General features: G+C 37.5%; 1 protein-coding gene and 1 pseudogene across 2 annotated transcripts in view; one reads left to right on the plus strand and one right to left on the minus strand.

Moving 5' to 3' along the window:
• The window catches only part of PIGK (phosphatidylinositol glycan anchor biosynthesis class K), a 110,122-nt gene that overhangs the window by 15,395 nt on the left and 78,091 nt on the right, over positions 1-16,636 (plus strand). The gene's annotated exons all lie outside the window — the stretch shown is intronic.
• LOC103560820 (protein tyrosine phosphatase type IVA 1 pseudogene) lies at positions 15,274-15,771 on the minus strand (annotated as a pseudogene).

Genomic DNA, 16,636 nt, shown 5'->3' on the forward strand with positions numbered 1-16,636 from the left:
CCTTTATTATTTCTAAAAGTTTTTTAGTGGACTCTTTAGGGTTTTCTAGATATAAAATTGGGTCATCTGCAAAGAGTGACAGTTTCACTTCTTCTTTTCCAATGCGGATCCCTTTTATTTCTTTTTCTTGCCTGATTGCTCTGGCTAGGACTTCCAATACTATGTTAAATAAGAGTGGTGACAGTGGGCATCCTTGTCTGGTTCCTGTTCTTAGAGGGATAGCTTTCAGTTTTTCTCCATTGAGAATGATATTTGCTGTGGGTTTGTCATATATGGCCTTTATTATGTTGAGGTATTTTCCTTCTATACCCATTTTATTTAGAGTTTTTATCATAAATGGATGCTGTATCTTGTCAAATGCTTTCTCTGCATCTATTGAGATGATCATGTGAATTTTATTCTTCATTTTGTCAATGTGGTGTATCACGTTGATAGATTTGCGGATGTTGAACCATCCCTGCATCCCCGGAATGAAACCCACTTGATCATGATGTATCATCTTTTTAATGTATTGTTGTATTTGATTTGCTAGTATTTTGTTGAGGATTTTTGCATCGATGTTCATCAGTGATATTGGTCTGTAATTTTCTTTTTTTGTGTTGTCCTTGTCTGGTTTTGGTATCAGGATAATGTTTGCTTCATAGAAGGAGTTAGGAAGCCTCCCCTCTTCAATTTTTTGGAAGAGTTTGAGAAGGATAGGTATTAAGTCTTCTTTGAATGTTTGGTAGAATTCACCAGGGAAGCCATCTGGTCCTGGACTTTTATTTTTTGGGAGGTTTTAGATTGCTGTTTCGATCTCCTTACTAGTGATCGGTCTATTCAAATTTTCTACATCTTCTTGGTCCAGTTTTGGAAGGTTGTATGTTTCTAAAAATTTATCCATTTCTTCTAGATTATCCAATTTATTTGTGTATAGCTTTTCATAGTATTCTCATTATCTTTTGTATTTCAGAGGTGTCTGTTATAATCTCTCCTCTTTCATTTCTGATTTTATTTATTTGAGCCTTCTCTCTTTTTTCCTTGGTGAGTCTAGCTAAGGGTTTGTCAATTTTGTTTATCTTTTTGAAGAACCAGCTCTTGGTTTCATTAATTTTTTCTATTGTTTTTTTAGTCTCTATTTCATTTATTTCTGCTCTGATTTTTATTATTTCCTTCCTTCTGCTTATTTTGGGCTTTGTTTGTTGTTCTTTTTCTGTACCTTTAGGTGCGCTTTTAGATTGTCTATTTGGGATTTTTCTTCTTTGTTGAGGTAGGCCTCCCTTGCTATAAACTTCCTCGTAGAACTGCTTTTGCTGTATCCCACAGATTTTGGCATGTTGTGTTTTTATTTTCGTTTGTCTCCAGGAATTTTTTGATTTCTTCTTTGATTTCTTCATTGACCCAATCATTGTTCAGTAGCATTTTGTTCAATCTCCACATTTTTGTGGCTTTTCTGGTTTTCTTTCTGTAGTTGATTTCCAGTTTCATACCTTTGTGGTCAGAAAAGATGCATGGTATTATTTCGATCTTCTTAAATTTATTGAGACTTGTTTTGTGGCCTAATATGTGATCAATCCTGGAGAATGTTCCATGGGCATTTGAAAAGAATGTGTATTCTGTGGTTTTTGGATGGAATGTTCTGTATATATCTACTAAGTCCATCTGGTCTAATGTGTCCTTTAAGGCGAGTGTTTCCTTATTGATCTTCTGTTTGGATGATCTATCCATTGGTGTAAGTGGAGTGTTAAAGTCCCCTACTATTGTGTTACTATTTCTCCTCTTATGTCTGTTAATAATTGCTTTGTATATTTAGGTGCTCCTATGTTGTGTGCATAGATATTTACAAGTGTTATATTTTTCTTGTTGGAATGTACCCTTTATCATTATGTAGTGTCCGTCTTTGTCTCTTATTACAGTTTTTGATTTAAAGTCTATTTTGTCTGATATAAGTATTTCTACCCCCGCTTTCTTTTCTTTGCCATTTGCATGGAATATCTTTTTCCATCCTTTCACTTTCAGTTTGTGAGTGTCTGTAGGTCTGAAATGTGTCTCTTGTATGCAGCATATACATGGATCTTGTTTTTTTATCCAGTTGGCCACCCTATGGCATTTGATTGGAGCATTTAGTCCATTGACATTTAAAGTAGCTATTGATAAATATGTATTTATTGCCGTTTTGTCACTTTTTCTTTTTTTTGGGGTGTTTTAATAGTTCTTCTCTGTTCCTTTCTTTTTCTCTTGCTCTCTTCCCTTGTGGTTTGATGGCTATCTTTAGTAATATGTTTGATTTCTTTTGTCTTACTTTTTTTCCTGTTTGTTATAGGTTTCTGGTTTGTGGTTACCATGAGGATCCTATTTAATATACTATGCATATATAACAGTCTGTATTGAGTAGATAGACTCTTTAGCTTGACCTCTTTCTAAAAGCTCTACTTTTTCACTCCCCTCCTCCCACATCATATGTTTTTCACTTCATATATAGTCTTTTGTTTAGTGTGTGTCTATCCATTACCATCTTATCATTGAAATAGATGATTTTAGTACATTTGTCTTTTAACCTTCATATTATCTTCACAGGTAGTTGATCTGCTGCCTTTACTGTACTTTTACCTTACAAGTGATTTTATTGTTTGTTTTTTGTTGTTGTTGTTGTTTTGGGTTTTTTTGATAATTTTTTTTTTTCTCTCTATTTGTGGTCATTGCTTTCCCACTTAAATAAGTCCCTTCAGCATTTCTTGCAGAACTGGTTTCTTGGTGATAAACTCCTTTAATTTTTGCTCGTCTGGGAAGCTCTTTATCTCTCCTTCCATTCTGAATGACAACCTTGGTGGATAGAGTATTGCTGGTTGTAGGTTTTTCCTTTTAGCACTTTAAATATGTTGTGCTATTCTCTTCTCGCCTGTAGGGTCTCAACTGAGAGGTCTGCTGATAGCCTGATGGGCTTCCCTTTATATGTCACTTGTGGTCTTTCTTTGTCTTTAATTTTAGACATTTTGATTATAATATGTCTTGCTGTGGGCCTCTTTGGGCTTCTCTTGTTTGGAGCTCTCTGTGCTTCCTGAACTTGGATGTCTGTTTCCTTCCTCAGGTTAGGAAAATTTTCCTCTATTATTTCTACAAATAAATTTTCTGCCCCTTTGGCTCTCTCTTCTCCTTCTGGGACCCCTATAATCCGAATGTTAGCACGTTTGATATTGTCCCAGAGTTCCCTTACACTGTTCTCATTCTGTCTAATTCTTTTTTCTGTTCTGCTTGGGTGATTTGCTCTAGTCTTTCATCTAGCTCGCTGATCTGTTCTTCTGCTTCCTCTACTCTGCTCTTGAGTCCCTCTAGTGAATTTCTCATTTTGAGTATTGTATTCTCCATTTCTGATTTTTTTTTTTAAATATCTTCCAGTTCTTTGCTGATGTGCTCACTGTGTTCATCCATTCTTCTCCACATATCTGTGAGCATCCTCATGATATTTTGTTTGAATTCTTTGTTGAGTAGGTTGCTAGTTTCTGTTTCACTTAGTTCTTTTTCTGGGGTTTTGTACTGTTCTCTTGCTTGGAAAGTATTCCTTTGCCTCCTCATTATGCCTCTTTCTCTGTGCTATTTTCTTTGTATTAGGTGAGTCACCTGTGTCTCCTGATCTTGGAGAAGTGGCCTTATGTATGAGATGCCTTATGAGGCCCAGCAGTGTGCTTGCCTCTCGTCACCAGTCCATAGGAACCAGGAGTGACCCCTTTGTGGGCTACTTGTGTCCTTTTGCTGTGGCAGGGTTGCTCCCACTGCAGGTCCCCAGGGAATCTGATCTTTCCTTCCCTGGCCAGCTGTTTGTAAATCAGGTTTGGGGGCGCCTCAGCACTGTTGGCTACAAAGTCTATCAGCATACTCTTATTGCAATTGTCCTCTTACTTGGGTTGGTACCCAGTGTAGCTGGTTGCTAGGCTCAGGGGCGTACAGTTGTGATAGGCCTGAGGCCAACAAGGCTGTTGTCAGTTCTTTTAGGAGTGCAGCTTAGTGGGGCTAGCCCTTGGCATGGGGGCACTCAATTGTTTCAGGCTTTGGAAGGTGGGGCTGATCCTTTTTATGGCTATTTGTGAAGCACAAGTCTTCTGTCGCTGATAAGCCTCACCCCTACCTGACCACATACGCTGTCAACACCATCCTGGTCCGTGCACACTTCTCAACCCCCTGGAGCGTACCCCAATGCCACACTGCAGAGGCCCCCTCTCTCCCCCAGTGCCCCCCACAGTTCACCTTGTCCCCACACAGGCCCTGCCCCACAGAGGCAGACACCCTTGCCTGCCTGTAGAAGTTCAAGGCACTCAGTCAATGCAGGCTGAAAAGTAGCCTGAAGGCTTACTGTTAGGTGGGGCCAGTCCCTAGGGCGGGTTGCCTGCCTTGGCTGAACTGGATTAAATCTGTGCTCTAGCGGGTGTGGCAGACCCCTGGGCTAACAGCCCAAGGGATGCACCTCCATGGCCCCCACCGGTGTCCGTATCAGCAAGCCTGGAGCAGCTCAGAACAACAGCCCCCACCAATGTCACAGTCTCCGGACAGGACCCTCCTCTCTCCAAGATGCCCCCAGAGCCCACCAGGTGAGTCTCGTTTCACCAAAGGACAGTCAGCCTTCTCTCTGGTGATTTTAAGTTGCTGCAGTGGGTGAGTTTGTGCGTGGGCCCTTTAAGACCCAGGTCTTTTCGGCTTTCGGCCGATAGCTTTTCTGGGGGTGTCCTCGCTGCAGTTAATAGCCCGCAAAGCCAGACAGTAAGACTCCCATCTCAGTTGGGCTGAGTCTGAAGGATGGTTATAGCAATATTGTCCCCGCTCCGGACCTCACTCCTCCAGGGAGGGCTTGTACCTTAGGGTGGCTCCCGCCTGGCCAGCCGAGAAGCTCCGCTGCTCCCAAAGGTGGCTTTTTTCCTCTCCGGCCAGAGTTACTGCCTCTTCTGCCTTCGTCAGGACTGTCCCCTGTCGTGGAGGTTCTTTTTATCCAGTTTTCCGTTTTCAATCCAGGGTGATTCTTCCCAAAATTGTTGTAACCTGGTTGTGTTTGTGGCAAGTTCAACGTCTGCTCACACACCATCTTGACGAGATCTCGGTTATTGTTGTTCTTTGAAAATGCTTGTGGCTTTCTTTCCAGTAAGGTCAGCCAAAATAGACCCTTATTTCTGGCCGCCTCCTTCACTGCCCCCTGCAACACACATTCCCCATCCACCGTAATTCAGATAGTGTGTTACGGATTTTATAGTGAATTACTTCATTTGTTCCTTGAGGCCTTTATGAGAGATTGTCTTTTTCCCCATTTTACATGTTTAAAATGGTAACTCAGAGTGGTTAAATGATCTTCTTAAGGTCCATTAAAGGTACTATTAAATAATATAACCAGAATTTGAATTCAGCTCTTTTGACTTTATGGCTGGAACATTTCTGTTATATCACAGCTATTTCCTCCCTAAGAAATTACAACAGTAAATATTTATGTAGCGTTTACAATTAGACAATTCTTTTAATAACATTATCTCATTTTATTCTTATGACATTCCTGCAGAGGTTGGTATAATTATGCACATTTATCATTTAATACCGTATTCAATTTGAAGATGTATATTTACATGTAGAATGTAGTGCTGGGGTGTTATGAAAATAGTTAATATTAGTTTAATAAATATAAGCAATGCCTTTCCTATCTTCCCCTTTTCCTATTTTTTCCATAGTTTTTGCTGTTGTCTAAGCCTTCGTTATTCCTGCTTTCTGTGCTTTATGCTTCAGTACTCCATCATGCTTTGTAGCTATAATACATGCTTCTGTGCTTCACCCGCGTTATAGCTGTTTATTCCTGGTTTCTAGTCTCTTTCTCCCTCCAACTCTTCCTACACACAGCTGTTAGAATTGTTTTTCTCAGACACTGCTTTCGTCTTTTCACTCCCACGATCAAGAACCTGCACTGACTCTCTGTTGCCTCTCTAAAAAATTCAAAATTTTCAACCAGCCTTCAGTCATTAACTACTGCCTTGTTAATTCCAGCTTACTCTGTCCATTTGTTGATTTGTTATGACATCTACTACATAATAGTCATAATATTTAGTTGCTTCCATTTCATTTTTTTTTTACCATTTATCCCACCCGAAGACTTAGAATGTCCTCTGTGCTCTCCTTTCCTCCCCGTAGATTGTGCTGTCCTTTGTGTCACTGTGTAGAACTTTGTAGAGTACTCTGCACAGGCAGGTCACTGAGTGATTTTTTTAAACCACTACAATTAATTTATAAAATTTTCTAAGTAATTCAATATATATTTAAACTTTTATTCTATTACTATTTTTGTTTTATGATTTTCCTCATTTTTAATGAACAAAGTGACGAACTGTAATAAATGTACTTTGTAAATATCTTTGCAATATATTCTGATAGTTATTGTCAAGATGATATTAACTGATGCCTTTGAATGTTCTGTTCCTTGTCTCCTGTCACTTCTCAACAGTTTTTTCTCATATACTCTGTAAAAATATAAATAACAGTGTTTGAATATGGATACTTATGTATTCTGAACAATCTGTCATTTTATTCTCGCATTGGCAGCTGATCTGTCTGCCACTCCACATGATGTTCCTGGTGAAGTGTATAATATCTGGAATAGGGAAACATTTAGAATAGTTAAGAAGCTGAAATGTGCTCTAAGAAGGAGAATAGTAACAAAGGTAAAGGGAGCATTTTCCCACCCACTGCCATCCTGCTGTTGTGTTTAGGTAATAAGTAGGAACTGTTTGCAAGACTAAGACTTGAAGGGTTTTATGCAGCAAAGGGGAAATATCTTTATTGATTTGTAAATAGATAGGAAAGCGCTGGGATGTTGAAGAAGCAAGGGATGCTTATTCCTTCCTCACTAACGCAATGTTTTCTATTACTGACATTATCCTCGTATCCATTAACTTGATTTCCTTGACTTTGTTCTTTAGAATCATCTTGACTATTCTTGGGTCATGTTCTTTCATATTAAGTTTAGAATCAGCTTGTCAACTTCTTAAAACTCTGTTGGGACTTTGATTTGCATTGCAGTGACTTTCAGATTAATTTAGAGAGAATGGGCTTCTTCGTGGTATTAAATCTTTCAATTTATGAATAAGGTATATCTCCATTTACTTATGTGTTTAACAGCTTTCAACTAAGTTTTAAAATTTTTAATTTTTCTCCATAAACATTTTTGGTAGAATTTTTAGTTGTCTTGTGTATATATTTTTGATATTGTAAATCATACCTTTTAAAAAATGCATTTTCTACTTTTGTTGTACATGCAGTTGTTTTTTTGTATATTGTTCTAGCAACTTGCTGAACTCTTATTAATTTTAATAATTTGACTATAAATTGTCTCTTCTTGGTAGCCATAAAATCTGCAATGACAGTTTTCTTCCTTTCAGATCTCTGTACCATAAAAAAATTTTTTTAATCTTCATAACTTCTCATATTTGAAAATTTGGGGATAAAAATTGTCTTTAAAGATCTCAAAATTAGTAGTCCAGAGAAGTTCTTTATTTTACACATGAGAAAGATTTGTTCCTGAGAGGTAAAGTGATGTTTAACGTCAACAACAGTGTGGTGACAGAGCTAATTTTAGAATCCTGGTATAGTGGTTGTATTATGCTATGTTGCCCAATTCATCAGTATAAATAAGTGAAATAGTAAAGAAAAAGGGTAAGTGAAAGCAAATAATTAAAAATAAAGCTAATGTTGATATGCCTTATCGAGTTGGTGTTTGCATGACATCTTAATATACTTGATTTACTATTGTAACTGATAATCTAATAACCTTACCAAAATTACCATAGCCTATCTTCAGAGCTTCCTCCTATAAGAAGCTTTCTCTAGAGCTGTCCATCTATTTCAATTTGAAGATAACTGAGAAAATTTTATTTTCACTCTGACACCTCCAATAATTGAACCTATTGGCCTCTTATATCTAGTATTTGTGTCAGAATGTGCAGTAACTTGGTTTCCTGAGTATTTGGGATGGCCTTGCTAAATAGCCTGGTTGAGTGATTGCTTTAAATTCAATTGTAAACCAATTTAAAATTCAGGTGCTTCCAAGAACTGTGTAAATGTAAGGAAATCACAATTTAGATGGGGGGCAGTTGGCATAGTGTTTGAGTACAAGCTGTTAGTAAAACTGTCTCTATTTGCAGATGACATGATCTTATATATAGAAAACCCTAAAAACTATATCAAAAAACTGTTAGAACTAACAAATGAATTCAGTAAAGTTGCAGGATATGAAATCAATATACAAAAATCTGTTGTCTTTCAATACACTAATAATGAACTATCAGAGAAATTAAGAAAACAATCTCATTTACAATTGCATCAAAAACAATAAAATACCTAGGAATAAATTTAACCAAGGATGTAAAAGACCTATACACTGAAAACTATAGGAAATTAATGAAAGAAATTGAAGAAGACACAAATAAATGGAAAGATATTCTGTGCTCATGGATTGGAAGAACTATTATTGTTACAATGTCCATACTACCCAAAGCAACCTACAGATTCAATGTAATCTCTATCCAAATTTCAATAGCATTTTTCAGAGAAATAGAAAAAACAATTCTAAAATTTGTGTGGAACCACAAAAGACCCCAAATAGCCAAAGCATTCTTGTAAAAGAAGAACAAAGCTGGAGACATCACACTTTCTGATTTCAAACTATATTACAAAACTATAGTAATCAAAACACTATGGATTGACATAAAAACAGACACATATACAATGGAACAGAATCAAGATCCCAGAAATAAACCCATGCACATATGGTCAATTAATTTACAACAAAGGAGCTAAGAACGTACAATGGGAAAAGGACAGTTTCTTCAATAAATGCTTTTGGGAAAACTGGACAGCCACATGCAAAAGAATGAAAGTAGACCATTATCCTGTACCAGTCACAAAAATCAACTCAAAATGGATTAAAGACTTGAATGTAAGACCTGAAACCATAAAACTGCCAGAAGAAAACACAGGCAGTAAGCTCCTTGACATTGGGCTTGGTGATGATTTTTTGAATTTGACACCGAAAGCAAAGGCAACAAAAACAAAAATCAGCAAGTGGGACTACATCAAACTCAAAAGCTTCTCACAGCAAAGGAAACAATCAGAAAAATGAAAAGGCAACCTACTGAATGGGAGAAAATATTTATGAATCATATATCTGATAAGGGGTTAATATTCCAAAACATAGAAAGAACTTTTATGACTCAATAGCAAAAAAGCAAACAATCCAGTTAAGAAATGGGCAAATTATCTGAATAGACATTTTCCAAAGAAGGTATACAGATGGCCAACAGGTACATGAAAAGATTCTCAACGTCATTAATTATCAGGGAAATGCCAATCAAAACCACAATGAGATATCACCTCCCACCTGTTAGAATGGCTATTATCAAAAAGACAAGAAATAACAGGTTTGGCAAAGATGTGGAGAATGGGGAACTCTTGTGCACTGTTGATGGAAATGACAATTAGTGCAGCCACTATGGAAAACAATGTAGAGATTCCTCAAAAAATTAAAACAACTACCATATGATCCAGCAATTCCATTTCTGGGTATTTATCCTAAGGAAACAGAAACACTAACTTGGAAAGATATCTGCACCCCCATGTTCATTGCAGTTATTATTTACAATAACCAAGACATGGGGACAACCTAAGTGTCCATGGATGGATGGATGAATGGATAAAGAAATTGTGGTGTATGTATATATATATATATATATATATATATATATACAATGGAATATTCTTCAGCCATAAAAAGAAGGAAATCCTGCCATTTGTGACAACGTGGATGGACCTTGAGGGCATTACACTAAATGAAATTAGACAGAGAAAGACAAATACTGTATGACCTCACTTATATATGGAATCTAAGAAAATGAACTCATAGATATGGAGAACAGATTGGTGGTTGCCAGAGGCGGGGGTTAGGGGGGTGGGCAAAATGAGTGTAGGTGGTCAAAAGGTACAAATTTCCAGTCATAAGATTAATAAGTCCTGGGGATGTAATAGACAGCATGGTGACTAAAAAAAAAACAAAAATGAAAACAAGTACAAGCTCTAGAGTCAGCCTGTGTTAGTTTAAATCTGGTTTCTGTTATTGGGTTGGGCCAGACCACAAAGTCTACTTTAACTTCAGAAATGGGCAGGAATGATGACTCGGCTTTTATTGCTTTTGCTTCAGATTGCTTCCAAACCAACAAAGAAACGATGCAAAGGATATGAGATAAGGATATGAGGAAGTGGCTACTGCTCCCCTCTGTTTCCCTAGTTTCTCACCATGGTGCTCTCAGATTTGGCAGTGGTGCAGCCTGCAGAGAGTGAGAAACCAGCCAGGTGGGAGGAATCTAGAACAATTACTAGGTGAAGGGCCACCTTGTTACTCAGAGTTCTACCTACCATCATAAGGCAGTTCCTTGCTGTGCCTAAGGTTTGTAGTTACATGTTTTACTTCCTACTGTATCATTAGGCCTTCACTAAACCTGGAAATGGCCTGAGAAAGTCACCGCTAGTTTTTTGATCTTGGACAAATTATTTAATCTCTCTCAGCCTTGGTGCCCTGTCTGTAAGATGGAGAAACAATACTTACGTGGGGTGAATCTTGTTGGTTCATCAGTCTGATTGGGAGTAATTCCCAGCTCCCTTTTTCCTTGCATCACTCTACAATCTCTTGGATCAGCCTATCAGTTTTCTGATTACTTTGGTTGCATTGGCCTAGCATCAACTGACTTGGCATTAATTTAATGATGCTAAATACTAGTTTTATTATTACTGTGACAGTCTTAATTACCATAAGGTTAGTCATGAAAAGGTGGAGGTTTGTAAGTTTAGCCATTTTCAGTCATGAGTTGCCTTTGTACTGACTAGATGGAGTAATGTGCCTGTTAGTAAGAGAAGGAGAAGGAAGCAGACGCTGGCAGAATAGCTGAGTCACAGTAGTGGCAAAGCACTGGAATCCATAATGTTCTACAAATTTTTTTGTTGATATATCTAAAACTACTTTTGAGTTCTAGTCTCTGTAAGGCCTTACTCTTGAATTTCCATAGAATTGTGTGCCGTTCTAATATTCATCCTCCCTGTTTGAACTCACTTTAGTGATTCCTTATAATTAAGAGAGCCTAACTAGAATAAATATTAAGGTGTTGATACAGTGTTAACAAAGCCCTTTCCTCCTCAAAATAATTTGACTTTTGTTTGCTTTGTAACTTTGTTCCCTTGGATATCTGATAAACGTAGGTAATGTTGCTTATGGTAAAAATATTCCCTTATTGATTAGATAACTACAAATGGACCAGGATAAATAAATCATAAATACTTGAAGAGAAAGCCATACCTTTGGGCTTCCCTGAGTGTGTTGATCCTTGTAATTGGGCTGGTTCTTTTTAGAGACGCTGAAAACTATGTCTCTGGAGTTATTGCATAAAATATTGACTCCAGAGGGACATGAGGCTTCTAAGCCAAAGTGGATATTCTGCCCACCCATATAAGTCTCATTCCCTCATACCCGAGTTGTCGCCTGAAGGACCGAAGAGAATAGCTTGGGAGGATTACATACGCACATACGTACACTTAGGCACAGTATCAGCTACCGCCTCTTAGACTTGAAGGAGAAAGTCCTGGACATTTGTGTGTACTGCTGTGTAGATTGTTATGAGGGTACTCCCATGGAAGGGAATGCCTGATACTGCCTATATTTGTTTCCTATTGCTGCTGTAACAAATTGCCACAAATTTAGTGGCTTAAAATAATGCCCGTTAGTTCTGGAGATCAGAAGTCTAAAATGGGTCATCAAGTCTGTGTTCCTTCTGAAGCTCTAGGAGAAAATCAGTTTCCTTGCCTTTTCCAGCTTCTAGAGGCTGCCTGCTTTCCTTGGCTCGTGGCCCTATGCTCCATTTTGAAAGCCAGCAGCATAACATCTTCAATGACTCTTCTTCAATTGTCACATGTCATTATTCCTCTCTGTTTCTGCTGTCACATTACCTTTTCTGAGCCTCTTGCCCCCCCCTTACAAGGACCCTTGTGCTTACATTGGGCCTACCTGGATAATCCAGGATAATCTCTCCATCTCAAGATCCTTAACTTAATCACATCTGCAAACTCCCTTTTACCTTTAAAAGTAAGATATTCACGCTTTCTGGGGATTGAGACATGGACATCTTTGGGGGCCAACATTGAGCCTACCGCACTGTTTTACTGGCAAACATTGTTTCCTGTTCTGTATCCTTCTAGCTGAATTTGATGCCAGGTTAGGTTATTTTGTGAGTCTGAATGTTTAATAGTTCCTATCAAGAAGACACCTGGTAGGGGGCTTGCCCATGGCATAGTGGTTAAGTTTGCAGGCTCTGCTTCGGTGGCCCAGGTTTCATGAGTTTGGATCCCAGGTGTGGACCTGCACACTACTCATTAGGTTATGCTGTGGTGGTGTCTCACATACAAAATAGAGGAAGATTGGCACAGATGTTACCTCAGCAACAATCTTCCTCAAGCAAAAACAAGAAGGTTGGCAACAGATGTTAGTTCAGGGTCAATCTTCCTCACCAGAAGGAAAAAAAAAAGAGACAGCTGGTGAGCATGGCAGAGAAGGAGTATTCGGAATACTGGAAAAGTGAGGCATCGTGGAAAGCAAGAGGAGTCTGACAAGGGAGTAGCCAACAGTGTTAAATATAGAAAGGTCGTATAAGAAGTGCACACAGTTTCTTTTGGATCAGGTGAGTAGAATTATGATTACAGTTGTTTGAACAGTTAAGGGAAGCAAAGAAATAGGAAAAATGATTGGATGATGTTGATGAGAAAGACTAAGGGAACTTAGAACCAAGACAGATTTTTTGATTTTGAGACAAGGAATTTATAGGTTGGGGGAAAGTGTCAAAAGAAAGGAAAAGTAAAAATAGGAAGAGAAAACATAAAATTAATTTTGAGGGCTCTTAGGTCTCTGCATTGACTATTCCATTTATGATGCTGATTCTTTCTAACTAGGTTGAAAAGTGTTGGGGAACCAGTAAAAGGAGCCAGATGCATTTGAGGTCCTATCACTTAGGATAGGTGCTAGGTTGGTTTGAGAAATAGAAAGGAAGACAGACAACTGATGGGAGGTGGGGGCAGAATACACACATTTAATTTACTTCTCTTCCTTTCTTCCTCCTTTCTTCTTTCCTTCTTCCCTTTTTCAACCAACAAATCTGTATTGAGAGCCTATGGTGTTTAGAATGCACTTGCCAATTTGTGTAAAGTCAACTGAAGTGGGACACAGGGAATAGAAAAGGACAGGCGAGTAAACTATAACTTCCAAGAAAAAGTGTAAGTGCTTGGGTAGTGGCAATGGGAGTGACCTCAAAATAATTCGGACTCAACATTTCACCATGGAGAGTGGTGATGATATTATTTCTAAGAAAGTTCTGAGAACTTCTAATGGAGAATGATAGAAACAGTGTTGTAATTCTCCGTCATGTTATATCTGAGTCTTTCAGGGGTGTTAAAAGGATAAGTGAAATTAACATTTGTGAACATAATTTGATTTCTTTGGAAAAAAGGAATTTCGCAGAGTTTAATATTAATGATTTCCAAGAATTTGATCTGAGCATGAGTAGGAGGTACTCAGTTCAGCAAAAGGTATGCTGACATTAAATCCTTATGCCCACCCATTAACTTATATTTAAGATTATATCCATCTCCAAGTCTTCATATCATGAAATTCAGATATTTTAGAAAGTAAAATCCATATTAATCAGAACTTAATTTGCCTAAACTGTCAGTTTTCCTCCATCTTACTCCAAGCAAAGGACAATCAAATAAGATCTTATTAGGGAGCTTGTTCTACAAATATATTTTAGGTTTATTCTAGGCAAATTAACTTAATTTCTTGCACTTCATCTAATTCTATCTATATTGTTATATTTAATAAAAATAGATTATCAAATGTTAGCTTTGATGTACTGATAAAGATTGTTGTATAGTAGATTATACTGATTCAAGAAAGCAGTTTAGATATTGTCTTGTTTTTGCATTTATTTGTTTAGATGTTTATCTCTCGCACTAGGTTTTTACAAGTTGGTTAACACTGACAAATTATTTCTCCCACAGAGCTATAACCACACATTATAAGACAGTATAAATATATGGTTAAACTAACATTAATACACATCACCATTTGATCAATTACATAATAAAATTATCAAGTATCCACATACTGTTACACAGCTTAAAAGGCGTATAAAAATTACGTCTGCTCAGTTTGCTAGCAGAAACCACCTTTGTTTTTGCAAGGGAGGTTGAGAAGAGAAGGAAAAAAAGCACACTTCAAACAAAAATAATAGCTGGTAAACAACTTCCAATAGGTATGGAAAAATAACAAAAATTCCAAAAGTTTTATGATTAACAATTATTTTAGCTACAATAACAAAGCATCTCTACCTTTTAAAAAATCTATATTAAAGAGCATATTCTATGTATTCTGCACAAGATAAAGGCAATGTCTTACTAGAACTATTTAAATAACCTCTTCTCATTCCTTTTCAGGCCCTCCCTATTAAGTTATTTCACACAATCCATAAGTGTAAACATTAAATTAACTGTAAAGCTTTTTTGCTTGGAGTCATTAAAGATTAAAGATGTGCTTCTGTACAATGTAGATTTTCAAAAGGGTGGTTTTCCACAACAGCACAAAATGGAATTTATAGAAAGACATTAAATAATCACTGTAAGATTGGGTAAAAAAACTAACAAAAATCACTGGTCCCACAAACCTCATGTATACTGGTATGAATGTGGGAAATGTAAACATAAAGTGAGCAAGCCAAGAGCCATATTGGCCCTACTTTCAATGTTTGAAGTGACTGAAGGAATAAACCATGAAAGATCTAGAGTGTTCATAGTTAGGAGTTTGATTCTATATGATACTAACATATACAAATGTTATACTGGATATTTCGTTACCTAATCTATCTAAATTTCTCAGGTGTTGTTAAGATTCTGGCACGCGAATAGATTTAAAGAAGACATAACTCAGTACTGCAGGATTTTAGGAAAGGTCAACTGGTACAAATGTTAAAAAGATTTTAAGTGCTGAACAGCAAAAATCTTTTGCTAAGTGTCCAAACAGGGTGATTGTAACCAAAACATAGAGGTTCTGTCAAGCGTGTAACCTGGTAAAACTGCTTGTCAATACTCCTGTAAAGCTTTATTAGGCTTATTCACCAAGCCAACTTCCTGGCTAATATGTACAACAAATTAGGTCCTAGCTGAAGTTCCACTTCCAAGACAGTAGCATCAGGCACCCCAGCTGTATTGGCCATTGAAGTCTTTGCAGTGCAGACACATTTTAGAGGGGTACTTCTCTAAATACAAAAGTTGCTTGATGTTAGAAGCTCCATGCTCCTTTTGTCTTATGATCTGTACTTTGTCTTCATGTTTCGTTCCACCTTCTATTAATGCGAAGGCAACTGGAGCTGTCCCACGGCCTGCAACACAGTGAGCAGTACAACAATCGGATTCTTCCCCAAACTTGATTTTTACAAGACTTAAGTAGTCATCAACAATCTGGTTGGATGGTGGTGCACCTTCGTCAAAAGGCCTGTCAAGAACATGGATGCGTTCTTTTTCCGTAAGAGCAATGTCACGCATTGCTTCACATACTCTTACTATTGTGGTAACTCCTTACTTCTTAAGTGTGTCAGTAACTTAGTTTAAGGTCTCATTGGTTGGATTGTGTGTGATAAGAAATATGTTCTTGGATGTGACTTCCGTGGGAGTTGAGCAGTGCATTCAAGCTATGTTAACATAATTAAAAAATACTCCTTAGGGTTATAAAAAAATTTTAAAAAACTGAATACAGAAACAATGCAAAGAAATTTCAACATACTCCACTTGAAATTCTCAGTGCTTTGAGTATGAAGTTGGGAGTAATAGGAAATGAAATGAACCTCCTAACAAGAAGCAGCAAATCTTCAGTCTGGTAATGTTGAGCAATAGAGAGGAAGTGCACTGAGGCCTACACCTTCTAGGTCAGAACTGGAAAAGCTCTGGATTGCAGTTCAACACTCTGTGTCCAGATTAACTGCTCTTATGTGGCTTCTTGGTGGAGTAATAATTTCTACAGTTCTCTTGTCCTCATAAAGGTCATGCTGTTCTTGACAGTAATCGTCACTGTCCTTCAGAAACTCCATAAACGTGTGATGACAGAAAGGAATATGTTTACTCATTTGAGATTATGGCTTAATGATACAGTGGGTACCAAGGTGGCAGTGACTTAGGCAGCAGTAGCTGTGGCTGGAGGGCAGGGGTCCATGGTGGTTGCTGCAGGGTGCAGGCATTGCAGGTGTTGGCAGGGGCACCAGGCCAGTTTTGGGTTTTGAAAAAGAGTTGAAATCAGAACATCGCATTCCCCAAGCATTCTTAGTCAGATTTTATTGTAATTAAAAAAAGATTTTGAGAAGATTTTCCAGTTTGTTTTAAAGGTGAAAACAGACTTAAAATCTATAGCTCTAAAATTAAATTTGTTTATGAAAATCTAAAAAATATTTGTAATGAAGTTTAAAGCACAAATTTCATTGAACCATGGAAAATGGAATTACTCAGAGGAGGTTCTTATGAGGAAAAGTGATGTTCCTTTAATATTTGTTGATGTGAATAT

The sequence above is a fragment of the Equus przewalskii genome, chromosome 24 (genome assembly GCF_037783145.1).
Source record: "Equus przewalskii isolate Varuska chromosome 24, EquPr2, whole genome shotgun sequence".
Taxonomy (NCBI): Eukaryota; Metazoa; Chordata; class Mammalia; order Perissodactyla; family Equidae; genus Equus; species Equus przewalskii.